Source organism: Struthio camelus, chromosome 1, assembly GCF_040807025.1.
Source record: "Struthio camelus isolate bStrCam1 chromosome 1, bStrCam1.hap1, whole genome shotgun sequence".
Taxonomy (NCBI): domain Eukaryota; kingdom Metazoa; phylum Chordata; class Aves; order Struthioniformes; family Struthionidae; genus Struthio; species Struthio camelus.
Window position 1 is genome coordinate 58,879,993 of NC_090942.1, and position 26,767 is coordinate 58,906,759.

A 26,767-nucleotide genomic window follows, 5' to 3' on the forward strand; every position below is an offset into this window, starting at 1 on the left:
TGTCCCTGATGTGAAAGATTAAAAACCAAGGGATTAAAAGATTACACAAAGTGGATGAGACAGACTTTGCTGCCTCCCTCCCTCTTCCTGGGAGAGACCTCTGGGAAACCTGTCTCTCCTGCTCTCCCCACCTTCCATCCCTCCCCTTCTCTGCCCCCTCCCTTAATCTTTGGAGATCAAAAGATCCAGACTGCACATCTTCAAGACCACTCACTGATCCTTGTTCAGGGGCAGATGGGAAGAGAAAGGATGTGTGTGTGAGACTAGGGAAGCACTGACATAATGTCCTCTTCAGTAACTCTAGCATCTCTCTTTTCTGAGATACCCTTCTTCTCCACCTGGCAGTCTACCTTGATGGAGAGCTTTGTGACAAAGCTCCAAGGCATCCTATGCCCATTAAGATGAATTTCCAACCCATGGCAACATGAAGCCCCTCTTGGAAGGTGAGCAGGTGGAAAGAACAAACAGGGTGGTGCATTTCCCTGGATCTTTCTCCTCTTGCAGGACAGGTGGGTACTCCTGACAGCACAGCTGAGGCCTCAACCCTGCCCCTGAGTAGACCTTCAGCCCTGATAAATGTATTTCTCAGCGGCATGTCTCATAGAGCAGAGATCCGCTCTGGTTCACTCCCCAGGTGTTGTGGGTGTGGAGAGGAACATGTTTAATGCACTTTAGGTTGGTTCTACCCACACCCCTCTTCCATGGGACACCAATTGCTCCAGCCTGGCTACTGCTAATGGGGCTTTTTGAGAGCTTGAATTACTACGCTGTGGTTCCAGACCAGGACTGGAAAAACCAAACCTTTCTGTCCTTCTGAATGTTGCAGAGGATTTCACTGTGGCCTCCTTGGTTGAGTTTGCTATTGCTCCTCATCTTGATGGCACAATAACAAACAGATTCAGGACTGAGCCTGGCTCCACCTCGGCAATATCCATTTGTAATGTGTCTGTGGCTAGGCTAGGGAAGAAGATCGATTCCATGGTTGGACATGCTTCCTCATCTGAGGAGGACCCACTAGCTGTGACGTGCTCAGAGACCTCTCATTCGGATGGCGATAGCAGCATGCGACCACTGTCCTCTCCTCTAGCTCCACAGGTGTTAGAGGTGAACCTGGAAGTGCTTCCACCCTGGAGGCTCTGAGCTGGTTAATATCCAATGCACTTACAGCATGCCACTGTAACGAAAATGGGCCCCCTTCCTTTCAGCAAAGAATAAGGCATCAGCATAACAGTGTGAAAGCGTTCATACAATGTAACACTTATACAGTGCTTGCCGTCTCCCACAGACATTGCATGCAGCTACCGATGTAAAAGCATCCTCGTATCTTTATTCTTGACAGCTGTCAGTCTCCAGAAAACAATCCCTTCTCTCCCTTCTCCTGGAGTCCTGAAGCCAAACTGGGAGGCTGGGAGCACACGAGCAGGAAAGGAAATCTGACAACTCTGTGTTTCTCCCTCTCACTCTTTCTTCAACTGCCGGTGAGGAAGGTTGCAGGAAAATAATGAAATAAAAGCCAAGGCCCAGAGAAAGCTGATTCATCCACAGCCCAGGGCCAGCAGCCGGCTCCAAGCAGAGCTGTAAAATCAATCTGTCACCGCTCACCGCAGTATAGATCAGTGGAGAGATTCTAACTGCAGCGAAGGCAGAGCCCAGCCTCCTCCTGGGGCCCTCCTTTCCCAGCCATGGGACCCAGTTATACCCCTGGGGCAGACAGACAAATGGATAAGGAAAGAGAAAGAGAGGGAGAAGGAGAGATCAGCTGGCTCTGTGAGCTGGAAACCCTCCCAGTGAGACTTCCTTCTCTGGCAGCACTCAGCATGCACCGAAGGCAGCAAACTCAGACTGCGTGGCTGCATTCCCCGCTTGCCTCTTCCTTCCTTGTGCAGGCACCTGGCACAAGGACTAGGTGATGGGGGAAAGGAGGGGAAATGGTTGTCTTCACTCCTGCCCCTAGCCTCCAGCAGTGCTATTCACGTTGAACGTTAGTTCCTGCATTCCCCAGCCTAGGAGCAGAGGGTTAAAAATCAGTTTTATTGTTGCCGTTGTGAAGCCCAGATTCAGGCCAACCTGGGGCTTAACAACTCCCTGGCATATGTTGGAATAACACTGGGGAATTGCTCTAATAAGGGCAGCTCCCTTGTTCACCCCTAACAGCATCTCCAGTCTTAGAGGATGTAGCAGCCCAATGCATGAGCATTAGAGGGTGAGCAGAGCCACGTAAACCAAGGTGATTGTTGGGACCGTTTCCATTTCCTTTTAAGGGAGCTGAGAGAGGTCAGGCCTAGCTGAAGAGTGGTGGTCTCAGAGACATTGGCAGGGTAGAGTTAGGAGCTGTTTATCCTTTTGTAGCACTGGACAGAGAGAGTAAAGTGTCTCTGCAGCTGACCTAGGTGGAAGTGTCTGTGACGTCCCTATGAGGATTTTCTGTTATTGAAGGTGAGGCTCCTGTTTTTTTTTTTCCTTTGTAAGTGAGAAACAACCGAGTCTTTTCAGGCCTTTTAGCAAGGACAGAGCCTCTGAAAAATAAACGTGGAGGTGATCTTTTTTACCCTGTGGGTGATTATCCGCAATGGCATCCAGGGCCTGGTTTTGAATCCGATCAAGGACTCAGTTGTCCCACACTGGTGGGGATGTGGTGCTTGCTTTTGCTTGTCTCCTGGAACTGTTCCATTCTGCCCCATTAAAGAGCTATTCCTGGGTCAGTGGGAGTGTGAGTGAGTACCAATGGATCCCTGTGGGACATGGCAGCACAAGGATCCTGCCCTAGCACTACTGAGTACAGAAGGTATCTGTGCCAGCAGGAGAGCCTGGGAGAGACCATCCCAAATGGCCTGTGAGATGATCCTGGAGGGAGTTAATCAGGAACAAATCCTGCTCTGATTTGGGGTTGGGAACCTTTTCTCCCACTTCAGCACCCTCCAAGATTAGATAGTGTCTGTTCTTGGAGGAGGTACAAAAAAATAGAAGAAAGTCTTCTTTCCTCTAATTTTAAATTTTAAAAGATCTTGGAGGAAAAAAAATCAGAGTCATAACCTCAAGAAATGTTGAAGACAAGGAAACTAGAAATGATGGTTGCCACAAGAAGCTCCCTTCTGATCTCATCCCCAGTGGAGCGAGTGGCTCTGACATTTAACCCACTGGGAACAGACATCTCCTGGTGGTCCAGGGAGCATCCAGAAGTAGTGTCCTCAGAGCTGCTCACCTGCTTGTCTTTCTGAGGAGTGTGTCTTTGTGTGTGCTTTCCCTCTTGGGTTGGTAGGTGATGGGTAAAGGAGAATACAACAGGCTTCCTGTGAGGCATTTTTCACAGGGCCGATGCACTTGTGTGTTTGTGTAGCAAACCAGACGGATATGTCTTGCCATCTAGGCAGTGTGTGAGGCCTGGGGCTAGCTTTGCTACAACTTTGGGATCTGATTTTGAGGAATCTGGCTGGCTCCTTGGCATTTGTTGCCTGTGTTTGTGAGGGAGACAACTCATTTCTGTAGGGCTGTTTGCCTGTGTGTACAGTTTTTGTGGGACTGACGGCATTTCCTTGAGGCTGTTGCAGGCATGTGAGAAGGCTAGGGGCAGTCCCATACTTGCTGGGTTTGGATTTGTGTGATGTGACTTCACTCCCAATAGTTACAAAAATGTGCAGGAGGTCAAAGGAGCTCAACCCCCATAGGCCTGTGTGTGTGAGACAGATGGGGTAATTGCATTGTTTTTATATTTCTACAACACCTAGCAGGATGGGGAGCTGGTCCACAGCTGAGATTCTTTAGACGCAGCTGGAAATCACAGTATTATGTATTTAATAGTACTATTGCTTGTAATGGGGTGTGTGTGGCAGGGTAATTTCTCCACAGTTCTTGCCCTGCATGAAGAAAGTCACTATCAGCGGTTGCATGTGTTTGTGTGTTTATGTCCATGCGTGTGTGAGCACTGTGAGCAGCAGAGAGGTGTCTGTTTTCCTAGAAGCTGTTGCATGTTTATGTTTATGCTTAGGGATGTCTTCACCCAGCTGTTGCGTGTGTGTCTGTCTGTGGGAGGAAGGGATGCAGACGGCATCTGTTCAGCTGCATGTGAAGGTTTCAGAGCATTTCCATTTATTGCTGCAACCTCTGTGTGTGTTTGTGTGAAGGACACAGTCAACTGGCACAGGAACATGTGGGTGTGAATTGGTCATGAGTAAACGTAGGTGTTGGGGCAGGTTTCTAACATCAGAGCAGTCAGGGGCCAGAACAGTCTCTGTGCGGGGAGCAAATAGCCTCACAACGCTAGGATGGACCTTGAGACATTTCTGAGCAAGATTATATGATGTGGTTGTCTGGAATAGCAGGAGACTGGATTGCACATCCCAGGAAGCCAGTTCCCATCCAATGTCCTATGTTCCTAAGTTTCTTTGCAGCTGTTGCATGTCTGCGCGTGTCTGAGTGAGACAGACAGTCCCTCTCCAGCTGCGGTGAGTGTGAGGAATACATATCATCCCTCCAGTTGTGGTTTGTGTGTGATTTGTGCAGGAGGTTAAAGGCAGAGATTATTTGTGTCTAGCTGTCATGTATGTTTGTTTTTTCTGTACCTGGGCTGGGTAATTCCTTAGGAGTCACCCTATATTTGCAAAGCTGGTTTCCTAGCAGATATTGCCTGTGTGCATGTTTGGGTGCTGAGCTGTGGCTGGGTCCCCAGCAGCTGATGCACATTTTTATGTTTGCTTCTATCTGTGGGCAAGACCTCCATCAGTGATGGCACATGTGCCTTTGGGTGCGGGGAGATGGATTGTCTTCCAGGAAGCTGTTGCATGTGCATATGTTGGTATATGGTTATGGGTGATTTTTTAGGAGCTGTTGCACTTCCGTGTGTGCTAATTTGAGGAGGTGTATGAAAGACAGATAGCCTCCCCAGAGCAGTCGCATGTGTGCATAGGTATGCAGATGGAGGGTCCCTCCCCAACACCTGTTGCATTTGTGTGTGTTGGTGTGCATTTTCTTAGCAAGTACTGCGGGGGCATGTGTCCAGGTTTAGTCTCCTGCAGCTGTTGCATACACCTATGTCTGTAGGTGTATAGCTGTTGTATGTACGTGTGCATATACGTAGCTCCTCAGAAACTTGCTTGTAAGTGTGTGCGTAGGTGTTTTTCCTAGAAGCTGTTGCATTTGTGTGTAGATGAGTAGATTCTGAATGGCTGTAGCCTCTGTGTGTGTCTGTGTGTGTATGTGTGTATGTGTGTGTGTGAGAGAGAGCGAGAGAGAAAGATTCCCCAGCAGCTGTTGCTTGCATATGTGTGTGTGTGTTCCTGGGAAGCTGTTGCATGTTGTGTATAGCTCTTCAGCAGCTGTTGCAAGGGAGTGTGTGTGTGTGTGTGTGTGTGTGTGTGTGTGTGTGTTTCCCAGCAGCTGTTGCTCATGTGCATGTGTGTGTTTAGAGGTGTGCAGTTGCCCAGCAGCTGTTGCATGCGTGCTCATGTCTCTCGTGGAGGCCCACCCCTTTCCGCCTGCACGGGAGCCGTGGCTGTGCAGGCAAGGAGAGCTCGGAGCTGGCTCCATGGGAGAGGGACCTTCGCCTGTCACAGCCTTCCCAGCCGGGAGAAGCCGTGCCGGCTCTGGCCCCAGAGTCCTATCAGCCAAGCCCGTGGCGAATTAATCACTTGCGTTTTAAATGCCAACGCAGCCCTTTCTGCCTTCTTCCCCCAGTGATGCGGATGCGGCGAAGGCAGCAAATCCTCCGGCTGTGTGTGCCCTCCCTGGACTGCCGCTCCATCCCAGCCTGTCTCGCTCGTGTGTGCGCGTGGCTGGGAGCGCTCCCTAGGTGCAGCCAGGAATGAGACAGCCGTGGGGCAGGGGACAGCCCAGCCTGGAGGGGTGACACAAGGTGGGGGATACCCCACACATCTGCAGGGCTGCGAGTTGCTTTGAGACAGGGCTCTTTTGTGCCTCCACCTTGTCCCTGTCATGCCACGCATGGAAGTTGGGAGCGATCCCCCCTCCAGAAGCAGGTATGTGTGTGTGTGTGTGTGTGTGTTACGTTTTTCCTTGCAGTCCTTGTGCAGCTGCCTCGCGTGTCCTCGGCTCCCTGCTGTCGTCTGTGTCGCCTCTCAGAGAACCGGCGGAGATAGGAGGGGGAGGACTGAGGGGGAGAAAGGAGGATGGATGGACTGCCTTTCTCCTCCAGCCCGTGCATGCACTTCCTGAGGGGTGGATGTCTCTGATCTGAGGATGAAGGTGAGGGGTGAGTGCAAGGAAGATGGAGAAGTGAAGCGGGGGTGGGGGGAAGAGATAATGCCCCCATGGGGAGAGGGGAGGGAGAGAGGTTTGGAGAAAGGTGCTTCTTTTCTGTGTGTGTGTGTGTGTGTGTGTGTGTGTGTGTGTGTGTGTGTGTGTGTCCGTGCATGTGCGCGTGTGTGTGCACCCTCTTGGGATCAGGATGCTGAATAGGTCCTGGGCTTGCTGCGCACAGCTGGGGTCAGCTGGTCTGCTTCTATCCAGACCTTGCAAGAGGAGGAGATATATATATATATATATGTATGTGTATGTATGTATATGTATGTGTATGTGTGTTTATGTATGTTTACATATGTATGTATAGGTCTATATGTATATGCACACACATGCAAACATGTGCATATACAGATATAGGCATACATACATATATGTATACTGCTTGCAGTTATGGTGGGGAGAAGGAGACAGCCTCCTCTGATAGCCCCTGCTCCCTGCCTCTTTGCAAACTTCATTAGGGAGCCTTTGCAGAGCCTGGTGTGTGTGTGTGTGTGTGTGTGTGTGTGTGTGTGTGTGTGCGCGCTTGTGCGTGAACGCTTGCCTGTTTTGGGTGCTTGGGAGAGAGTAAATCTCTGCTCTGCTTTTACACTGCTCTGCTAGGAGGCTGACTGGCTGCAGAGGAGTCACTGCATACTGTCTGTCGAGCGTGTGAGCGTGTGTGTGTGGGTGGTGGGATCTGGATATTTACACAGGGGCCCAGGACAGCTATTCAGATACATATGTATCCATTGCTTGCAGGGTGTCTGCGTGGCCATTTATTCCACCAGAGAAAGCATGCCCACATTTTTATGCATAAGGATCCTCCTGTTTTGGGGCATAGGATGGGGGGAGGAGAAGCTGAATGAATGAATGGGAGCAAGAGGAGGGGGAAGGAGGAGGCGGGGGGGGGGGTGAGGGAGAAAGACCAACAGACGCATCTCATTCTCATCCCAGGACAGGCAGGAGTGCACAGCTGCTGCTGTTCCCATTCCAGAGCTTGGATCTGGCTGGGGAAAGGCAGCATAAATCTGCTAATGCTGCAGCAGGGAGCATATTCTGGAGCTGCTGTGCGTAATGCCGTCTTATGTATGTGCTGGTGTCGCTCCCCCCCGCAACCTCTGTGTGCATGCATGAGAGCACCCGTGTGCATGTGTGTCTGTGCATGGGGGCAGGGGTGGGGGAAACTGTCTGTGCACAAACAATATGCTTGTAAACATCCTTGCAAGCAGCCGGGGAATGAAGTGTTGATGGTGGGAAGGAGAGCATCGCATGTGCACTGCAGGCGCGTGCATCTTGCAGTCGTGCACAGCCCATGGGCCCTTTCTACCCACTCTGGGCTCATGCACGTGTGTGCTGGTGTATGCACATGAAGTGAGTGCACACACGTAGGCCAGACTTAGGAGCTGCTCCCCCTCCTGTTCTCCTAAAGGCTAGAGAGCACAACCTTCCTCCCCTTCCTGGAAGCAGGAAGCTATAAACCAAGCTATGGGGCAGGGAGAGGATTGCTGAGATTGAAGAAGGGGAGCAAAGATTATTTGTAGGGAGTGTGTTTGGGGAGGGGTGGTCCATGTCCCTGGCGGGAGTCTAGGGGACGGGGGGGGCGGGGGGGGGCTGGCTGCATTGCGTGCTGTGAGCCAAGCAAGGCTTTTGTCATGCGCTGGGAGGTGGGAGGAAGCGGGGTGTATGTGATGTGGGGGAGTTGGGGTGCAGGGGGACAAAGGGTCCTATGCCTAGGTATGAGGGGTGTTTTGGTGATCAGTATTGCCCTCCCCCTGTCCCGTCCCCACACACCCCATCACTCTTGGGTCCTGGGAAGTGCAGCTTAACAGCATCACTAATGCAATATTCAATGGAAGCTTCATTTGCATGGAGCATGCATTATTAATATATTTAAATACAGCCCCCCTCTCGCCTCCCTGCTCTGTGCAGGCCGTACCAGCAGCAGTGAGGAAACTGCAGGGACCGAAGGGGTTCTGATGCGGTGCTGAGGGACAGAAAAAAATCTCTTTAATCCCACTGACTTCTACAGCCTAGAAATCCTTCCCCCAGCCCCTTCCTCACCTGCCATCCCCCTCACACCATTTTTTCCTCCTTTTCCTTTGCTACCTGGTTAGATTGGAGGGCATCCATCCCATAAGCATGCAGATTTGCTGGTAGGAATGAAGCTGCCTTCATTGCTCTCCCCCCTCGAAAGCTACAACACCAAGGGAAAGACTGGATGCGTGGCCTTTCCCACCCTTACCCAGCTCCAGGCAAGTGGGTATTTGGGAACGTGTTGTCTGATCTGCCGTGCTGGTGCAAAGCCAAGCCATGGAGCAGGAGCTCCTTGTAGGGCAGAAAGGGCACGTGGGCAAGAGGGGCGTACAGAGGCGTAGTTTTTGCTGTGGGGCAGCTTGTGGTTAAAATCGGAAAGGTAAAATCACAGGCAGAGTGCGAAGGCAGGTGGGAGGGGGAAGAAAAAGATAGTTGGTGCTGATGTTTGTGATGCTTGTTCCTACCTGGGTCATGTCAGAAGCCAGATGCAGCTCCAGGCAGAGTGCAGCTGCCTCACGTGACCCTGTTAAAGAGTTGTAGCGCGCACAGCCCATCTGGAAAAAAAGCTAGTGGTCACACTGGGCCTGTTGAAACCTTCCAGTGTTGTCAGCAGCCGTGTCGGAAAATATCAGCACACCACTACTGAAAAGAGAGACCTGGCTGCTCGCCCCCCCACCCCAAATATTGCGTTTTCCCTAGGTCTCCTGTAAGTGAGAGCCTGGGCTAGCTTGTTTCTTATATTAATGCAAAGGGGCAGAGGGTGTGCAGAGATCACCTCTGTCCGCACACTTCTGTGAGCTGATGAGAGGTGCTTTGCTCTGGGAAAGGGATGTAACATCCAGCAAAGGCGCTTGAAGCCTCCATCCGTGCCTGGGGGCCAGGCTAGGATAGGAGCAGCTCAGAAAGGGTGCAGGCCAAGTGTGCTCCAGGAAAATATCCCCTTTTCTGGAAACAGAGGAACTTTTGCTTTTGTCCTCCATGGAGGAGCAGAGCTGTCCTAGGCAGTGAGGGGTCACTGGCTGTTGGCAAGTGTGGGGAAAGCTGTCACTTCCCCGGCAGCAGTGTGGGATCTGCTGGTGGGGATTGTCCATCCTGATGCTGAATTATGATGGTTGCCTGTGCCTTCCTTGGAATTTGCCCTGCACCCTGTGAGCAGGGGAAAAGCTTAGCATGATCTGATGGGTGGCAGTGTGGGATGTTGCCTCAAGGAAGGAGGATGTGGAGTTGAGCCACTGAATGCACATGAGCCAGTTCCAGCAGGCTGTGTGGGTCCTTGAGGGATCAAGTGCTCTATCTGGACTGGAAAAGGAGGGTTCAAAACTCAGGGACCAAACCATACAGCTGTGATTCACCTCCAGCCCTTTCTCTCAGGTTTGGATGGCTTTCTGCAACTGTGAACCAGAGAAGTCTGTATTCAAAGCCCCAGACGAGTGAAGCTTGACACTTGAGAGGTGACAGTAACTGTGGGTCTGATGTTATTGTTGCTTTGGTTGCAAGATAGTCTGGCAGTAGTTATAACCATGCTTTAGTAGAGCTGTGTTTTTGCCCTGGCTTTCCTGTGCTCCCCGGCTGCTGTTAGTGTTGTGGCTTGCTTTGTTGTTCCCTGACCTCCTCTTTAACAGAACAGGGATTATAGGAGTCTCTGGGTCTCCTGAGAGCTCGGAACTACCTAGCTAAAGCCTCAGATGAACTACCTTGCTTTCCTCATAAGCAGAGCTGACCAAATAATTTTCTGTCGCTGAGGAGAAATGACCTCATTTACTCAACACTTATAAGCCAAGAGGAAGCCCAGTTCCAGCTGACTGGCTGAGCTACAGGAAGAAGGGGGTGGGTGGGCTGTTGCTGTTCTGCCCGCACACATTATAAGGGATGGGAGCCAGGCTGAGGTGAAAAACTAGAAGAGTTTGCTCTCTAAGTGTGGCTTCTTGCAAGGAGTCCTTAAGGTCTGCAGGCAGCCCTGGTTTGTGCATATGTGGTGGCTACATGGTGCTTTTTAGCTTAGCACCAGATGCTGTGGAGATAGGCACAAGATCAAAACGCTGGAGGAGAAGTAGTCCTGCTGTTGAAGTTGAGGCCCATCCGTCCTCCAGCACTGGCTCAACTGATGTGCTGGGCTGTTCCTTCCAGTCTGCAGTCAGGGGAGTGTATCGCCTGCTTTTCAGCCCCTTAGCATTGAATTTTATTCCAGGTGATGTTTAGCCAGCTGATAGTGAAACATTAATTTCCCCTAGGTGAGAAGAGGCATCTGGGGGTCAAGACCCCATATTCTTCTCTGTGTAGAGGCATTCACACATACGGTTAATAACTATCTGCTTTTTGGTAAGCTATAGGGGAAGACATGTTTGCAAGGAACCAGAAATGTTTTTGGCTCATGTGGGGGTCAGTTTTTCTGATAGCAGGGAGATGAAGTAGATACTGTTGTGAAGGAGGGTCATCAGTAATGTGATGTGTGGGGCAGCGGGTCAGAATAGCAGAATAGACCCCTAGCCCTGCCACAGCTGGCCTGTGTGACCTTGGGGAAGTCTCTTCCCCTCGGCACTCCCCAGCACTTGTCTCTCTTTTGAGTAACTTTCCTTATGAGCTTATCATGATGGAAGGTACTATAGTTGTGCAGACTGTGTCCCAGGATGGAGTACGGGCTACCAGTTGCCTTAAGGCGAGGTATCATATGCTTGTATTCATTCTTTCCATGGCTCATGTGCTCAGTCAGTAGACCAGATGGGTCAGAGCGACCTGTATATTTTTAGGTATTTTTAGGCTATCCTTCCCCTAGGAACACTGATGTACGCATGAGAACATGTATGTTTGTGAACAGGGAGAGAATTGCTTCTTTTTGCTAGGCTTTGTCTGCCCTGTCCTCTTGTACACACAGGCTGCACTGTGTGCACGCAAAGTCTGTGTGTACATATATGCCATTTCTTCCTTCTCAGGTTCATCTCTATTACCCATGCGTATGTATGTCTGTGTGCATTTGTGTATGTGCCTGTGTGAGACGTATATAATTGTATGTGGTTTTATTTGTGTAGTAAACATATATGTCTGTGTGTTTATATGCACCTCTTCAATCTCTTGGACTTGCTCTCGCTCCTCCATATGTGTAGTTGTGTGTGCAAGTGTGTGTAGTTGTGTACCGTGTTCAGCTGGATACCATTCATCCTTCCTGCCCATGTATCGTCTTCTCCCATCCATTCTAATGGAGCTGTTTCTTCAGCCCTCTGGGGAGAGGTCCTTTGCTTTAAGAGATAAGCTCTTGAGTTGTATTCCCTGGTGCCACATGTAGGAAGTGAGTTAGCCCTCCTAACACCTGTGTATAAAAGTTCATCCAGAGACATCAAGACCTGAAGTGTGTGTGTGTGTGTGTGTGTGTGTGTGTGTGTGTATGGCAGGGGGGCTGATTCCTGCTGTTGCCAAGGCAAGACCCATCTGGAAAACCTGGGTGCTGTGCTAGCTGAAGGATAGTGATAAATTGGAGGGAATTCAGAGAAGAGCAACAAAAATGATGAAGGGGCTGAAGGGACTGATTTACGAGGCGAGATTAAAAGAACAAAATATGTAGAGCTTGGCTAGATGATGATATGATAACAGTTTACAAGTATTTGAGGGTTGTAAACACCAAGAAAAGAGAGGGATTATTTGAGGTGGCACAAGATGGGCAAAGTCAGTATTAAGGGATGAAGCTGAGCAAGGTGGGGAAGTCTATCTGGCTCTGAGGACACATGCAAGTTTTCTGGTGTGAGTGCTCAGACAGGCTATGAAATAGTCTCCTGGAAGATTAATGGAGATGCAATGGCTTGCAGCAAGGGAATATATGAGGGTGAAAAGGAGTGGAGAGGAACAAGCTGGGCTTGGTCAGTGGTGAAGGTGGAGTGATCTGTGAGGCCTCTTCTGGATATGTAGGATTGCCAAGGAAATTCTGAGAAATGTTTGCCTGACTTTCACCTTTTATTGATTTCACTGCTGAGGTGAACCTGCAGACACTGTTGCTGCGAGAGCAGAGAGGTGATGTGGAAGGAATGAGTAAACTGAATCTAATGGATGCTGAGGACCTTATTCCCTTCTCTCCTTGATCCTCTCTGGGTGGAGACATAGTCTAGGAAGCAATCCTGCAGCAAGTGGCCGAGAAGGGGGAGGAGGGCTGTGAGTGAAGAGGAGCTCTGCTACAACAACTTCCTAGGATAGTGCAGGCTGGACTTTCCAAAGCAGTCAGAGATGGTTTGGCATGGGGACAGTGGGGTCAGGAGGATCAGCCTTTCTTCCTCTGACTTCCTAGTCACAGATGGTCCAGAATTGGGACAACAAGGTCAGAAGGATTAACACCCCTCCTTCTTTTCCCATTGCGGTCTCAAGCTAGGAAAATTGAGTCAGATCATAATAAAAGGATTAGTGAGGAGAGGCTGTGGTGAACGCTGAGATAGACAGGTCAGGAAAATGGAAGAAAATACAAGGGGGTTGGCCCTATTACAGATGGCCTGCTGAAAGGGCTCTGCATTCAGTGACAGAAAAGGGATTTGTTCTTTCAAAGCCTGGAATAGTGCATTGAGGGGACTAGCTCTCAAGCACAGATATTACCCTGAAGAAGGAACTGTGATGGGATGACTGGTTGAAATAATCTGAGAGGTCCTTCCAGCTTTAAGGTAGCGGGAAAAGGTCCCTTCTTGGAATGGGCTCTGTTGTTTGCTCCCTTGTCCATCTTCCTCCAATATGATCTCATGCACCAAAATGATATTGTTCTTTCTAGCTACTATTTGCCAGTGACCCCACTTCCAGGTCAATCTGGCTATGGAAAGCCATAGGAATGTAAGAAGGGTCCTACCAAGTCAGGTCAGAGACACTTCTGGTCCAGTATGTCCAACAGTGACTAACAGAGAATGCCCAGAGGGAAGAGCATAAGGGCAACTACACTACAGCTACACAGTTGCCCTGTGTAGTGACAATTCCTCTGAACGCTCTTTCAGCCTCCAGTGGTGTGTGATTGAGATGCGATATGCTGGAAGACTTGTCATACACTTTATAGGTCTCTTGATTTTTCTTCTGTGGGTTTGTCCAGCCACTTTTTGAACTCAGATAAAATTTTAGCATCTGCAAAATCTTATCGTAGAAAATTCCCCAGCTGAAACCTGCACTGTACAATCAACCACCTCCTTTTGTTTGTCTTGGATCTGTTAATTTCTGGTTTCATTTCCTGCCTCTTGGTTCTTGGGTGGGAAGAGTCAGTTAACACCTGTCCTTTCTACCCTTCCTGTGCCATCAGTGGTTTTATAGACCTCTCTCATATTGTCATCTCTTTTCCAATAGCCCTCCACCTTTCTTATTTCTGCTTCAACAGCTCTTTCCCTCTTGGCCACAGCAGAGCAACTTTGTAGTGACAGGGGGGCATGGGACATTTCTAGGTGAAATTAGAAGTGATGTGGCAGAGAGAAGCTGTGCCAGGTCTCACGCAGGAGAAAGCTTTTGGGTCAGCTGTAGTAGCATAGTGTTGAAAGAGGGGAAGAGGCTGGGTAAGGACTCTGAAACCAATTGAGTTTGCCCTGGGCTATTAAGACAGGACTGGGAAGGGCCCTAGGAGGCTTGAAAAAAAACAGGAAGGGAATTTTGAAGTGCACTTTAGGGTGTCAGGTTAGCTTCTCCAAGCATGGGCTGTGGCACTCAGCACAGGCAGGAGTTGGGAGTGGTGGAAATGGAGCAAGTGAGAGAATTGAAAGGCCAGAGGTGATGGGGATCTGGCTGGAGCTCTGGTTTGGTCATATCCACAAAAGCAGAGAGGAAAGGGGTGATAGATGGTGGATTAGTCTGTAGATAGAGGAGCCCTGGGAGAATATGGATTGGACAAACCTCTGGTGGAGTGGGCAGTGGAGGAAAGCGAGGGGAGAGGGAAAGAGGAGAGAAGGCTTTCAGGCCTAAGCACAGCACAAGGATGTCTTGAGCCATTTGGAATTGGTATGCAAACGTCAGCTCCTAGCTCAGGACTGGACTCTTCTAAAGCAAGCTGAGAGATTTAGCCACAAAACTTTTACTGGAGTTAAGATCTTCTCATGTTTCCTAGTGAGCTGAGACCAGGTGGTAGAGAAAAGGTGAATGAAAATGAAATGTCAGCCATCTTGTGAGGGGTCTTCCAACAGAGTAGGTTCAGAGGGAGGAAACAGGCTCATACCGAGAAGAAAAAGGCCTTAGAAGGGACTGGGAGAGGGCAAAACAATTTTGTGGGGATAGGAGGATACAGGGAAAGAAGAATATGCCTTCAGTAGCCCTTTGGACATCTCCTACAAAGGGAAGCTGTCTCCTGAGTAACCTTGAATTCAAGGAATCAAGGCTATAGGGGACTGAGGTGAGTGGTGGGAGGCTGGCTTCCTCCTGAAGCTTCAAATGCGACCTAGGCCAGGGTGGGCAGTGGGGGGAGTTAGGGACAGTACTGGTGTCAAGGGGAGGAGATGACAGGACAGGTTTGATGTGAAGGAAGGGATAGACAGAGGGTGCTTAGTGGCAAGGGGCCAGGGAGGAAGGCCTGAACATCACTGAAAGGAGAAGCAAGTGGTGGTGAGGGGCTGGGGCAGAACAGAGCTGGTCTCTGAAGCAGCCATGACTCAAGATCCCAGTCTGCTCCCCACTGAGCACCTCTCATGGGACAGGGAGCTCTTCTCCAATCCAAGCAGCCTGTTCCCCAGCCTGGTCACAGCACAGGACAGTGCAGCAGCCTTGCTTTTTGCTATAGACCAGGGAAGGTGGAGGGACATGTTTCACCACACCATGTCCTTGTAAGGCTCTTCTGCCAGTAGTGAAGAGTGGAGATGGTAAGGGAGAAGATTTTTTTTTCTGCCTCTCCTCTCACTTTCTGTCCTTTTCTTTCTTCTGTCTCCTCCCCCATGCCTGTTGTAACCTCTCTTTTTGACTTTCCCTAGTGGCATCCTCCTTCCCTGCCTGCCCACCTAACACTAGCTGCACCCTGTGTCTCTGTTTGTTTTTCTTTAGTCTGTGTGATGGATCAGTGACAGACCCCCCCCCCACTGTAATTTTTTAAAGCAAAATTTATCTTGAATTGAGCAACGTTTAGGGAAGTATCTTAAGGCATCAACCACATTTTCTATCTCTGCCTGAGAGCAACTTAAAGGATGGCTTGACAGGATTAGTAGCAAGAGTAAGATTGGACAAACAGATTTGGCAGGGACTGGCTGGTGGGCCTGAGGGAATAGGAACTCGCTGTGCTGGAAAGTGGGAGAGCTAGGCTCTGCTCAAGGCCTTGACCATTGCCTGCTGGACCTTTGGGCACATGGAAGCAGCTGGGCTGATGCTGAACACAATCCTAGACACTGTCCTGGGAGACAGCAGTCTTACCCTGCAGGGAGGTTCTTTGCTAAGCAAGGCTACTCAGTGCTGGCCAGGTGCTTCAGAGTCAGGGCATGGAGGATATTACCATCTGCTTCAAGGAACATTGCCCCAAGTGCCAGCAATCTCTGCAAAGCCAGGGCCTGGAGGGACATGCTGGTCGCAACAGGGCTATGTACGGCTGGAATAATATGTGTCAGGCCTCAGAAACAAGCCAAGATGCCATTCCCTGTGGGCCCTGGTCCCTCTGGCAAGCTTCCTACTCTTTCCCCAGCCTTCTGGGTGTTGCAGAAGGTGTGAATTAGCAGTCTAGAGGCATGGGGACACCCTGTCATTACAGCCTGCTTCCTTGGTTTGGCTTCTTATGCTTCCTTCCTCCCCTTTTTCTTTTTGTGCTTCTGCAAGTGAACGTTTCAGAAGCAAGTGCCATGCTCATGGGTGACAGAAGGGCAGCAGGCCATATAGAGCTCTCTTTCCATAGCTTGGCTGCCACACTGCACAATCCTATGCCCCTTGTTCCCCCACTGCTTCCCTGCTGCTGGCAGCTGTCCTACCATGCAGCGTGCTCTTCTTGCCCAGTGTGTCTCCTTGCCAGAGAATGGTTTCTCCTGCCTGGAGCAGTAGAGGGTATGGACTTTGCAGTCTGTACCAGGCTGCCCATTCAATTCTTTTCACTGGTGATGGCCAGGATGATTTGACCAGCCCCCTGTGCCCCCAGCTATCAGCTATATATCCCCAAGAGGAATCTGTATCTGCACTGAGCCAAAACCCCAGTTCATTTGTTCTCTGGTCCCACAAGTGACTGCTTCCCTCCTTTGCCTGAGATCCCCTCTATCTTATGCTCTATCAGTGTACTGGGGCTCTGTGATGAGAAAGGAGCCTTGTGGGGAGCATCTTTCCCAGCTGCAGCCAGGTACCACTTCCTGTTCCTAATTAGGCAGACACCCCTTCCTTGCACATCGCGTTCAAGGGCATATGTCTATCATATTTTCCTATGTGCATACATATGGCAGCATGAACTGAGCATCTAAGTGAATGGAGATTCGCACAACTTTCCCAAGCCTCCCAGACAGCCAGCAAGAAAGGATGGCTGGATTAGCCTGGGCAATGATTGCTCATCTGCAGTGTAAAGATTTCCCTAACAGGACTTGCCACACCATCGTCCTCCCATTAGCAGCCATTCTTCTTCACAGCAGATGAAGGGTTGCCCTGGGAGCAAATGAGTTCCCTTTTCCTCTCCACCCTCCTCCTGCACCAGTCTTGGCAAAAATCCCAGAGCTCAGCTTTGGTCTGGGGCACCTCAGCTCCACAGTGTGTGCTGCCCATGGGGCAATCTCACACAGTTTCCACACTGAAGGGGATTTGCATGCATGGTAGGGGAGAGACAGCCTGGCCTGTTTATTCTTAATGCTCTGTATCATCTCCATTAATAATGCCACCTCTGCCTCCCATGCTAATTAAGACTCAAGACTTGTTAATGTAATAGGGAATTTGGGCAGAGACCACACAAGACTGGCTGGATTAAGTTAACCTTATGGACTGTTAATGGATGTCCTGGAGGGGCATTTCTGCCTAATGAGAATCCGGCTTGAATGGTAATCAGAGGCTTGTTCTCCACATGTTTAACAGAGGCCTTTAGCCAGAAAAGCTGGTGAGACTGCAGGGCAGGAGACAGGAAAGGCATTGGCAAGAGCTGCTTGAGGGAGAAGGGGGAGAAACAGAAGAGAAACGAGAAGGGTGCAAGGCTGGGTGGAGAGGTGCTGAGATGAGAGAAGAGTTGAGGCAAGCTGATGGTATGAAGAAGACTAGGCTGAGACGGGAGCAGTGATGTTGGCAGATCTGCATATGGGGAACCCAAAACAGGCACTGAGGCTGTCCTACCCTGATTGAAATGAGCTTTTAAATATTAACACAAAGCTCTATTTTTCCTGGTCATGATTGCCAGAGGAGAAAAGGTTATCCGAACTACGTAAGCAGCAGGCAGGGTGAGGGGTTCTTCTCTGGGGGGAAAAAAATCCAGGAAGATCCTGACCTGGCTCCCAGAGAACTGCACCATGAGTCTTGGCTGCTGCTACCCTAGAAGATCAGAAGAGCTGGATTTTCCCAGCCTATTTTGTTGTATGGTGTGAGGAAAATATTGGGGAAGGGCTCTGGCACTGAACACTCTTGTTTGTGAGGAGTTTATTGCCTTGCTGGTGACCAAAAAGGTGAAAGGCCTGTTCCTCTGTGCAGAATAAACCTGGAGATAAATTAAAGGATAGAAAATTGAGGCTGGACCTTCAGTGTATAGTGAAGTTTGAGGATGTCACAGATTTGGGATTGCAGTGGAGGCCAAAGAGATGAAACTTTAGGGGTAAGTTTCACTTCCAAGACAAAAATGTGGGATTCTGGGCCTGGATAAAACTGTGGAGCTAGCTGGGAACCCAGGAAGCCTTCTAAGGAAGACCAAGCAGTTGCATTTCAATCTGGGACATTGAATAGTTTGGGTCAGCCCTGGAAAGAACACATGGAGCTCAGGGTACAATGTTTGGGTGAAAGGTAGTGATCTGCAGAGTTTGGTTAAGGCAATACAGGAATGGCCTTGGGGTTTTCTTCCAGCAAATTGCTAAAGGCTCACTGCCCCAGATAGTCCTCTAAGTGGGCAGGGTCCATGCTTTGGATCCGACTCTGAAGGTTTCTCAGTATATGCAGGGTCTGAAGGTTTAGCGTTATGCAGCAGGAGCAATGACAGAGCAACTAAGACACGTTGCTCTGGCTTGAGGCATGAATCTGAGCTGTGGTGAACGCAATTTGTGTTAAAGGTTGCTTACACCAAACCCAGCCATGGGTGGTCCTTGCAGGGGGACTGAAAGTCAAACAGATGTCACTGTAGCTGTAGAAGTCTCTTTATATTCTTGGTTGTAGGGACTGCTGTGCCCTAACTCTATTACCTCTGTGGGCTGTCTCAGCTTTGCATGACCCACAGGTTCAATCTGAGCCTTGAGTCTAGTTTGTGGTGTTCAGGGTTTGAGGGTGGAAGTTTGTGGGTTGGTGATGCAGTTCCTGGGAGACAGGGATGTGGGAAGAGAGTAGACTCAGTTCAGGTTGCCCAGCGAGGTTTTCGTTTGCTTTCTGGCTCTCCGTACAGGGGAGATACCAAGGAACTGTGAGGAAAGGAGTTCCCTTGTTGTGTGTTGTGTGGGAGTTGGTTCCCAGGGCAGAGTACACTGCTGCCAGGGAGCGATGAGAATTGGGGGAAGGTGAAGAAGGAAGAGCAGAGACCAGCAGGAGAGGCAGTGCAGGAGCCAGGCAGTTTGACCCAAGAAGGAATCCCTTCCCTGCAAACGTGTACACACCCATGGGATCAGCCTGTGTGATCACACAAGAATCCTCACACTGCATGCACGCATTTACACACCGATGTCTCACACACACACATAGATGCTGTCCACAGAGAACAGTCGCACCACACATTTTGCCACAAACCTGTGGAGGACATAGCTCCCTGTAACACCTCACAAATACATCAGTGTTTTCAGCAAAGGGCAGAGTCACACACACATGCACCTGTTCTCCCTGTAGTACAGCACTTAGATACACACATATATACATATACATGTCCCAGACATGAATGCATGTAATCCTCTGCCCAAAGAGGACACATACACAGCATCAACACACAGATCCGCATGCTAACACACAGATGCTTTCTAGGGGCCACACACTCATGCAAACCTATGTGCACACATCACACAAAGTTATCCCCTTTCTGCATTTTCCCATGGACACATACTTACGGGCTCACTCATGGCACCACTGACATACACACGTTTTTGTGTCTTCCAGGTGTCCTCCTTTATCAGCACAAAACAGTCATGTGCAGATGAATGAGAGATGCTCAAGCACAATGCACAGATGTACATGTGCAAACATATATATGCATACCCCTTGCCTCCTGTTTGCCTTGACTCCTCTCTCCCTTGGCCTTTGTTTAACCAGTGATGGTGCTTCTTCCATGCCCCTGAAGCACAAGAGCAGATGGCTTGGAGGTCAGTTTGGGAAAGTAGTTCCCTATTCCACTAGCAGCTTTTTTCAACTGCTTAGCTCAGAGATAAGCATCTCAGAGGTGGAGTTCCTCTTTGCCTACCCACACACAAGACACCTCCGTGTTACCTCTCAGCTCCTATTAGAAATTCTGAGTCGGAAGCCCTCTGTAAATTGCCCTCATGACAGCACTTTAACCCAAGTAGCACTTAAGGTCATGGTGGCTCTTCCAGGTTCAACAGCATCTGTTAGCTTTGGCAAAATGAGGCACCGCCATCTCTGCTCTGCTCTGTACATATTGCTTGCTGAGGCCCAGAAGACTCTCTCGCTTGTCCCCTTTCAGCCTGCATTATTCATCTCCAGTAATGCACAACTGATGTTTGTGGGAGGAGGCATGCAGGTACAATCAAGCATAACACTGAGGAAAAGACATTCCTAGCAAGCTGAAATTGCCTGGGTGCACGGGCCAAGTTTAGCTGAGAGAGGGGAAATTTTTACTCCTTCAAAGCACATTTGAAAAGCGAGTGGTGGTGGTGGAAGGAAAGAGGAGGTGGTTTGGAGGGGGTTGAGGTGGTGGGGACTTCCCCACATGTTTTTTCTGGCCCCTCTTGTGCTGCCGCATGAATGTGCGTGTGGTGCGCACGTGGGAAGGTGGGAGCGTTGTGGAGGAAAGTGTGAAGTAGGTGGCTTTGGGGAGAGGAGAATTTACACGCCAGCGTAATGGTGGGGAAAGTGTATTTGCATGTGCAGGTGAGGAGGCTGGGAATGTGAGCGTTTTGCGAAAAGCTGTGGAAGCAGGCTGCTGGGGTATGTGTGAAGGCATGAGGGTAAGTAGTTCCCAGATGAGGCTATTTGGATATGTACTTCACTAACTTACACTGAAGTGTCTGTGTACAGGCTCAGAGCCCATGCCTGTGCAATAACACAGGACAAGAGCTTGTAGGTCTCCCTCCATTCTTCCCGAGAAAATCCTGTGGGAGTCAGGGATAATCTGCTTCCTTGGGAGTTGTCAAGAGGAGGGCTGGGAAGGCCTGTGAGCGGGGCCCACAGCCACTAACCCCTGCACCAACTGTGTGCAGTCTCACCTGCACCCAGCTTCTTTTCCCCCCAGCACAATCCCATGCTTTCTCATAGTTCTCCCGTTTTCTGCTGGCACACAGGGGCGTTCCTACCCTCCTTCCACACAGCCTCACTTACCCTTTCCATGCAGCACGCACATGTGGGCATTTCCTTTTCCCTGCATGTATACTGCCCTGATGCTGAACCCTGATTGTGCTCTGCAATCCACTCGCGGGCTCACACTGTGACATTGCCAAGCTTGTTAAACAAGCCTCACAGAGCGCTCTTCATGCTGTCCCTGGTGTCTGGCCTGCCTGCGCACCTTCTGCCACCCCTTCCTACCCATCTCGCTCATCTCCTTGTCTCTCCTCTGACCTGGTTGAAGTTGGGACTTTCCTCACCAAATCTCTGCTTTCCGTAAGGTTCATGTACTTCTTCACCATGTTTAGGTTTTGCAGTCATGTTCCCTGATGCTGCTGCCAGCCAGTTTCAGAGCACTCTGGGCTGCTGAGGCCTTACGCTCTCCTTTGTGTGCAGATTGCACACATCGAACATCAGAAGAAAGAAGGAAGGGAGAAAGGATGAATGTGGATGCATTTTACATGCTTTCTGCTCCAGAGGCTTTGCCCCCAAGAGTTACAACATGTGACGGTGGAAAGATATATGGGCTTTGCTGGGAGGTGGTAAAATAGGAAGAACTGGAGAAAGTGCGTAAAAGGAACGTCTCAGAGATGGAGGCAGTTTAAGCAGTTTAATTGGTAGTGTGGTGTGCGTGTGTGCGTGTGCGTGTGCATGCACATAGGTACACAGAGCAATACAGCTGTCTCCAAAGTGAGCTCCAGCTTTGTAACTTTTGAGGATGTCATTTTTGTGTGAGTGATGCTGGCTGGCTGCGTTTCATGTGTAGTTTGTGTTTTTCTGCCTGTGCTGGATGTTGATGAGTATTTGTGTTTTCCATGTGACAGAATATGGCTAGTGTTTGATGGTGCTGGGGCTAGCGTTTAGGATCCAGAAGGATGGTATGCCACTGTGTGGGTTGAGTTAGGTAGGTAACAGTATCTGATGCTAACAGTTTGTGTGCTGCAGGCAATTTGTAAGCATAGTATTATTTGTGTGTGATATGCAGCGGGCAGTACTTGCTTGGCTTATGTTCTTAAAAGTGTGTGAGGATGGTTTATGTGATTTTGTTTGCTTACTGATGTGTGTGTTGTGATATATTGGTGCAGTGTTTGCACTAATATAGATGTTTGTGTGTGTGTGTGTGTGTATGTGGCATTTTTTCTCGTCTCTGATATGGAGGTAGGTTTATCAAATGATGTGCATTTGTGTGTTTGTGTGACAGCTGTGTATAAGCAGTTAGGTGTTTGTGTATGGTAGGTTCGTTCAGATATTCAGCATGCGTTTGTGAAGCGGTCGATTTTGATTGTGCTGTATTTAAATGTAGTTGCTGTTTACTTGTACAAGTGGTGGTACAGGCTGGGTGCAGCTGATGCAGTTGTGTGAAGGTTGTCTGAAACCATCACATATGCATGTTAATACAGCTGTGCAACCTTGCAGGTGAAGGATGTTAAGAAGGGAAGTGAACATCTCACCCTTTGGAGGGACGGCGAATCATTAGACGATGCATGCAAGGTGGTGCGTCAGTCTGCGTGGGTATGAAGAGGCTAGTGTGTGTGTGTGTGTGTGTGTGTGCGCGTGTGTATACAGCATGTGTGTAGCAGTTTCAGTGTGGATAATATGTTTGCACGGGTGCATGTCTTGGTGATGTGAGCAGGGCTGCAAGGTTGTACATGCACGTGGGTAGGACTGCATGTGTAGGCACACTTCAGCTGCTTCCTGCATGGTCCCGACAGACAGTTGGCTTGCCCCATACCGGGCCAGGTGCTGTCTCCTTTTGTCTCTAGCAGGGCAGCTTGGCCCTTGGGATAGAGGCCATCCTCTTTCCACGCTTAAAATCTCTTTCCATCAGTCTGTCTGTCTGCTCTGCAGCCCGTGTCCACTTGTCTCTTCGCGTAATCACTGATACGCCCTTACTTGCTCACACCCCACACTGCCTGTGGACTCAGCAGCTGTGCATCTCTCCGTCCCTCCCACACGCACACATTCACACACACACACACACACTGGATCTTCATCTGTGGTATATTCAGTTGCCATTGGAAACCTAAGAAAGAAGTGAATCTACCCTTCAAGTCTTAAGCTGGTGGTTTTTTTTTTTCTCTCCCCTTTTCTCCTCTCCTCACAGAAGGCGAAGTCTTTCGCAATGAATCCATGGCAGCTTCGATGGAGCCGTGAGCTGGAGCACCTACCTACGGGCCACTCCTTGATGTGACTGAAAAGAGGCCTTTTCCAGCACTCTGAAAGGAGAGTGGGGCCGTGGATTTACCTCCTGCGCACCCGGGCCCCCAGAGTACATGCACTGCGAGGTAAGCGAACCTTGGCACTTGTGTGTGTGTGTGCGCGCCTCTCTCTCTCTCTCTCTCTCTGTCGCTTGTTGCCCAGAGGTGCGAGGGAGGGAAAGGCAGGGTTTTCTGCCACACCATGGCTGGAGTCTAGGCTTTAGTAAGATGCCCCTTAAGGAAGGACTGCTCCCCCCTTTTCCTTGCAGCTCTGCATGCATGTGCGGGGAGGGGTTGTTTGCAAAGCAGCAAGAGGAAATGCTGCAGGCTTGCTGCATGCAGTTCTGACTTCTTTCCTCTCCTTCCTGATTCCCCGCGCCCCCATGCACATACCTGTCTGCTCCTTCCCTTAAGATCTTTTCCTCTCCCTCTCCTGTTCCGTGGGGAAAGGGGCAGCTGGGATGATGCTGCTGAGAGGTGGTGGAGCAGCCCGCTGGCTTGACCAGCAAAATGGCAGGGCTCTGCAAATGTGGCCTGGGTCCCCTCAGGGATGTGGCTTGCAGCAGAGCACTGATGGACATCACCGCTCCCAGGAGTGGGGCACCCTGGAGGGTTCCCCCTCCCTCTTTAGCTCATGGATATTTTGGGTATAACAATTCCCTGAGGAGGGTGCTGGCCTCCATTTCTTAGCTCCATTTCTTCCTCTGAATAGCCAGCCCAGCCTGGCACAGCTTTTGGGGTGATGGGCATGCTCTTTGTCACTGTCTATCTGGGTGCTGTCCCTTGGTGCCCCTGCCTGACTGCAAGAGATATTTCCCTGCTGGAGACAGTGTGTTTCATAAGCCGGGAACGCTGTGTACCCTGCACAGGCAGCGAAGGACCCCTGTGCTGAGCCTGACCCATTTTGGGGCGCAAACCTCGTGGGAGCTCCTGAATGGGCTTCCCGTTGCCTGGGGCTGCCCTCTGTGCCCCTTTCCACAGCTTCTCTGCAGGGAACCCAGCAACATCAGCTGCACAGTTTCCATGCCTTTTTTTTTTTTTAATGCTGATGGAGTTGCTGCGGCATGAGGAAGGGAAGGGAAGGCAGCGAAGAACAGCTGCTTCTCTCAGCGCCTGGGCAGGCCCAGTAGTGCTGTCGGTCCTCGAGGGGTGCAAATGTGCCTGGAGGTGTCTTTTTCTCAGAATCAGCTCTTAAAACATTGAGCTCCTGGTGAGGAAAAGGGGAGAGGGCATGCTCACAGGAGTGGGTTTCGGGGTGAAGGCTTGGGGGTTCGTGCTTGCCAGGCTCTGCACGGAGTCTGGCAGGTGCCTCAGTTTTCTGGCTGAGATGTGGGGGCTGCTGCATGTCTCCAGGCCTGCAGGGCCTGTGCTTTAGCGCAGCCCTGGCAGTCGTGCTGGTGTGGCAATGGGCTGCTCCCCCCACCTGTGTCACGCCTGGTGTGGCTCCGTGGTGCTGGTGAGCCCTGTGGACGCCTGCCATCTCTAAGCTGCCACGGTGGGAGCCTGCTGTGAGCTCTCCCCCAGCTGCGGCTCCTGGTACCCCTTTTTCCAGCTGCCCCAGCAGCTCAGACACCTCCCCATCCACCTGAACTGCTTCTGCCTAGCAAGAGCAGTGCTGGCTCTTTCTTGTATCTTTCAGGGATACCTTGGTCCCCTGTTTTTCCCTTTTTTCAGCAGCATCCCTTCCTCACCCCCTCTCCAGCATGTCCCTTCCCCTGTGACACCTCACTGTGCTGTTCTGGGCAGGAGCAGGGCTGAGGAAGACTTGGGACAGGCCATTCTTCACAGCTGAGATCACTTCTGAATTGTCTTGCTGGCTGACAGTACTGTGAAGTGATCTTTTCCCCTATGGTTCACACCCTTCAGCGTGCGTGTGTGTCTGCGTGTGTACGTGTGTGTTGTGGGTGGGGGAGTGGCTGTAGCGTTGTTGTGTCGCTGTTCCTCTTGGCTGGGACCAGGCAGGGAGTGTGACCATGCAGTGGCACTTGGTGTCATTATGGGGGTTTGCAGAAAACGAGCTCCTTCCGGATGGAGCCTCTGAAGCCATTTGGCACTGGTTAAATCCCTCATCCCTCTCCGGGCATTGCTTTGGCACTGACTCTGAGTGGACAAGACAATAAATCCAACTCTGGGAAGCTTGCTAGTGGGTCAAAACTGCTGTAGCTAGAACTGCTGTAGAAAATGCTGATCCAGTATGAACTCACTCTGCTGGTTCAGATTTGTTTAGAAAACAGTGATGGCTTAACTCTGTACTGGCAAGGTTTATGTTGCATTGGGTATTATCTGTCTGCACTGCTCCAGCTTGATGCTGGCTCGAGTGTTGTTTGTCCTTCCACATCTGGCATGAACTCCAGATCGTGTGTGCTCCGGCTAATTTGACAGATGCAATGCATGCTGCAGCCAATCTGGTTCAGTCCCTCCTGTCAGACAAGCTGGTTTGAAAGAGGGTTGAATTACAGTCTTAGCAGGGAGCAAGCCTTGTCTCACATCATGAAACTGCCCTCCCCTTTCAGGAGTTACACCATCCCTTGTCTTCTGGATGCTTTAAGGAGTGCTGCCTGCTGAGGTTGGACACCAGCTCTCTGTAGCTCCATCTCTCCTAGCCCCACACCAGGTTCAGGGAGCTCTTAGAGAGAAGATCGTGTCCTCTGGCTGGTGGCCACATCTCTGCTTGGCTCCCTCTGTGGGCTTTTGAGCAGTGTCTTTCACTCTTCATGCTCCCCTGGAGAGTATGTGTATGGGGATGAGAGATGATCACACTAGTTTGGAGAAAGGCAGGCTCCCCTCGAAAGGGAAAGGATGGGAAGCGTTGTCTTGGCAGGAGGATGTTGCTCTCCATCCCTGACTACTCCACAGCCCTGTAGCCAGTGTGAGGGGCCTGTGGTGGTATTATTGTTCCTCACAGGGATCACATGTCAGCAGAAAACTGGGTTGCACTGTGGTGGAAGCTGAGGTTACCCCATTGGAGACATATGTTCACTTGGGACAGGGTATGAGTACAAACCCTTATTGTTACGTTGCAGGGACTTATTCCAGATCTATCACTCAGAGGCTTGTGTTGTTGAGGGAGGTAGTTTTATTTGCAGGGGAGAAAAAGTCAAGAAGGTAGTGCTGAGTGGCTTACCTCATGCTTGTGTATGGATATGTTCAAGCCTCTGATGATAAGAAGGAACATATGCTGATCAGTGTGGAACCAGCTTTTAAGCCCAGCAGGATGAGGCAAGGAGCTCGGGATCCAGTTTGTGGGGCGAAGCCAAGAGATGTTACCACCTACAAAACTTGTTGCTAAAGACTCCTGAACCCTAATCCTGGGGAGGCCTATTACCTGTCATCATACTATGTCTCAGTTTTCCCTACCTTTAAACGGAGTAGGCTGTAGTCACTAACACTAAGGAAGAGGATGTGGACAGGGAGGAAGGAAGAGAGGGCTGGTTGAACAGTTTGCATGGTGCTTCATGCTGTGCAGAGGAATGTTGTGGGGAAAGGGAGTTGCAGCCTGTGGACCCTATGCTGGCATGGCTGCACACTGGCCTTTGTGGAGGACCGGGTGCAGAAGGCAAATCTCTAATGGCTGGGATGGTGCGTGCCAGGACTGAGGCAGTGATTCACTCAAGCCTCTGTTTGTTTGAGAAGAGAAAGGGAGTTTGTGGCCCGCCGCTTGGGAAACAGCGTGGGGATTCAGCAGCTGAGGGCAGGCTTCTTGGCTGAGCCTCCCCAAGCAGCCATGCAGCCTGTGTGTTTCTCAGAGGAGCAAAGGG

General features: G+C 50.4%; 1 protein-coding gene across 2 annotated transcripts in view; it reads left to right on the top strand.

The window, feature by feature from the left end:
• The first annotated feature begins 5,487 nt into the window (after positions 1-5,487).
• ELFN2 (extracellular leucine rich repeat and fibronectin type III domain containing 2) overlaps positions 5,488-26,767 on the top strand; it is a 60,365-nt gene continuing 39,085 nt past the window's right edge. For both annotated transcript variants that reach the window (XM_068942741.1, XM_068942730.1), the window contains exons 1-2: positions 5,488-5,972; positions 22,916-23,096. The gene's annotated coding sequence lies outside the window, so the exon portion shown is untranslated. The remainder of the gene's footprint in view (positions 5,973-22,915; positions 23,097-26,767) is intronic.